General features: G+C 38.6%; 1 non-coding gene across 1 annotated transcript; it reads left to right on the top strand.

Annotated features, from left to right (window-relative positions):
• Positions 1–628: 628 nt before the first annotated feature.
• Positions 629–735, top strand: LOC142441992 (U6 spliceosomal RNA). Its single transcript, XR_012783264.1, has one exon. It is a non-coding gene; the product is annotated as a U6 spliceosomal RNA (small nuclear RNA).
• The last annotated feature ends 2,747 nt before the right edge of the window (positions 736–3,482 follow it).

The raw sequence follows: 3,482 nt of genomic DNA, 5'->3' as shown, positions 1-3,482 counted from the left end.
ATGCACTGCCTAAAAAAGTTAAAATAAATAGAATTACCATATACCGCATGGGGATAATTTGTGATGTACTCCACTAAAATGATAGTGATGTGTCTAAAGTGAACCCATGCCATACATAAACCTCTCACTTGATTGTAACCCTAATATAATAAATTAGTTTTTGTGAAATGGCCCTGCTTGGTACTCATCCTCATGAGGAGATCAAAGTCTGGTGAAGAAATCTGAAGGTGCCTGGCTATTTGTAAAGATATCATATGGGTCTTAAAGGCTCATCTCAAGTGACCAAATAAGTGTGGAGTCAGCTAAACCACATGATAGAAGCACACCAGCCTGTGTGATACAAAGATTGTAAATAATAAAATCCAAACTGGGAGGAGGGCATAGTACTAGAGCCTACATTCTAACCACGAGGTTTGTGCAATGTTATGAATGACAGTGGAAGACCACCCTCATGGTTCAGGAGCATTATGACTATCTTTCCTGGAAGACACTCTCGTTCTTGTGGCAGTCCATGATGCGTTCAATACTTTTCTCCCACACTAGCTCCAACTGCATCAAGTCTTTTCCTGTCTTCCTTCTCTATTGTTTGGTTTCCACGTGCTTACGAGCTAACGAAAACAACATGGCTGTGCTTGATTCGGGAGCGCACACACTAAAATTGGAATGCAACGGAGAAGATCAGCACAGCCCCTGTGCATGGATGGCATGCAAACCTGTGAAGTGCTTCATACTTTTGGAGGGGTGTTCTAGCTGAATTATAATATGGTTTATCTCAGGAAAAAATAAATATCAAGTATTAAGAAAGAAAGAAGGACAAGAGCATGGCTTGGTCAAACACACTCGAGGCTTTCGCAGCAGATTTGGCCATTGCAATGTTTCATTTGATATTTGACTGCTGCTTCCATGAGTATTGATTTTGGCATCAAATAGAATAAAATCCTGGATAACATCAATTTTTTCTTTATCATAATTTATCGGTTGGTCCAGTGTGTGGGTTTGTGTGTGTGTGTGACGTTTAGTTGCAATGCATACTGAAGATTTCAGTCTTAGATCTTTAACCATAAATATTTTAAGTCTTAACTTTCACCAATGAAGGTCGTGTCATCAGCATATCACAAACTGTTAATAAGCCAATCTTAATACCACATTATTTTTCACAGAGTAAGGTAAGGGTTGAATTTTAACACTAGCTATTGAATGTTTTACAAAGAAATGTGTGTGAAAATTAGCATGTTTAGAAAATAAACAAATGGTCCTATGGAGTGGATTCCAACTCTGGACAACCCCAAATATTAAAAATAGACCTGTTTCCAGGGTTATCTTGACTCTCATTTTATGGGATCAGGTCAATGAATATTTCTGTGGTTCTGTTCCGTGGATTCAACTGATCAGTCTTTCAATCAGAAGTTGAACACAAACAATTTGCACTAAACATTTAAGAAAAATTTAAAAAGCAAAACAAAACAAAAAACGTGTTGCTGTCCAATTCATTCTGAAAGAGTAGCAGGACAGAGGAGAACTGTCTCGTGGGATTTTACAGGTTGTGATACTTAAGTCAGGAGAACTACCATACCTTTCTTGCCTGTAGAGTGGCTGCTGGGTTGAAACCGCTGTGGCACGATGGTTTTTGCACACCAATCGACTCATTATGGCAATTGGAATATTGAATATGGAAATCCTTGATATTTGGCAGCAAGTGCTTTAAATCTTTCTCTCTTTGTATAAGCAAATTTGCTATCCGTAACGTTTTCAGTGGCTAATTCCTCTGAAGTGGACAGCCCATGTCTTCTTCATTGTCTGTATCTCTACGGAAACTTGCTCCCTGTAGGTGACTGCTGGTATTTGAAATTCTAGTGACGGAGATCCCAGCATCAGAACAATAGATGGCCACCACAGTGTGACAAATGGACAGAGAAATGATGGAGATGGATTCCTTTCCATTACAAGGGTTCACAAGTCCCTCATCTGTGGGCCAAGTAGCAGGTTGAAGGTTTCCTATGTCCCAAGAATAAGAGGTCAGAAAATGCAAACTGAATGCAGGATCTAGAGAGATCTTTTATAAAACATCCTATTTCTTCTTCTTCTTCTTTTTTTATAATGGATATAGGCCACATTGCCAAGGAAATCCCTCTTCCAACTGACAGGACACTGACAGAACATCACAAGATGAGAGGCGTCTTCATGTTGCTGATGCAGTGATTGAGTTGGCAGTGACCAATAGCAATCCTGTGTATCTCATAAATAGAAGTATATTTATATCAAGAAATAGCTTACACATTTGTCGAAACAGTTAAATCCAGTCTAGTTCAAGTAAAGCTTCTCCTGACTCACAGAAGCTGATGAACTGGAATCAGGATGACAAGAAGAGACAGTGGTTGAGTGTGGGGCAGGGTTGAGTGGTGGTGGTGTGGAGAGAAAGGCTGGCAGATGGGGAGGTAATTATGAATCTATCATGGGTAGTCTGCTGACAGCTCCTGGGATGGGCATGTAACAGGGCAGGAAATCAAGGAATCAGATGCAAGATTCAGCTCCAGCCAAAGGCAAAAGGACAATGAGGATGTCAGTCTGCTCAGTCTCTCTCTTATACATTATCTCACACTCTTAAGGAGATGTCATTGACCGCCACCTTATTGATAGCTGCGATCCACCCGTACCCTTACCCAGGAGTGTCTAGTTGACAGAATCTCTAACCATCACACTGACTCTGCGTTAATCGAAATTTAATAGACACATTTAAATCACAAATAATAATCAATAAATAATAGTGCCCTAGATCGTGGTATCCAATCTAGTGGTATCCAAAATTACCATATGTGGTAGACAGACAAAGTACTAAGTAATGTTAAGCCATAGAATGGTTTCCTTTGTAATTCCAATTCACTGATTCAATTATTTAAAGGACCCAGTGGCTGCTAATTAAATCTTTACCAATAGCTTCGTATTTGGTTAAAAAAAAAATCAAACCAAATTCATTGCTGTTGAGTTGAATGCAACTCATGTCAATCCCATGTACTTGGTTATCACTTACAATAAAGGAAGAAAAAAATATTTGGGCTCAAAGATTTCTACAAGCTGGAAAATGTTGCTGGATTATAATGATATTGCTAAGTTTTATTAAACTGATTTGCCAGATTTTCAATATCAATTCTTATTTTTAAGCATCAATAAATATGAGTTCAGTTTAAATAGCTTCAAGTGTTTAAAAAGGAGCAATAAAAAACCCAGTATAAGGCGAACTATATTATAGGTGTTTTTTTAATATGGGGAAAACATTAAGGATGGTCAGTGAAGCACTGCCTGGAAGCAACCCTTTCCTATGAAAAGAAGAAAGTGTCAGATTGATTGGTTGGCTTGTCCTTTGCTCCCACAGCTAGCAAATGACAGAACTAAAATTAGAGTCCTTGAATCTCACCCAAGTGCTTTATCCATATCACCAAAATGGCCTGGTTTTCTCATGCTGGAATGGAATAGTACAATTATTA

The sequence above is a fragment of the Tenrec ecaudatus genome, chromosome 2, assembly GCF_050624435.1.
Source record: "Tenrec ecaudatus isolate mTenEca1 chromosome 2, mTenEca1.hap1, whole genome shotgun sequence".
NCBI classification, from domain to species: Eukaryota; Metazoa; Chordata; class Mammalia; order Afrosoricida; family Tenrecidae; genus Tenrec; species Tenrec ecaudatus.
This window is presented reverse-complemented; position numbering and strand designations above follow the sequence as displayed.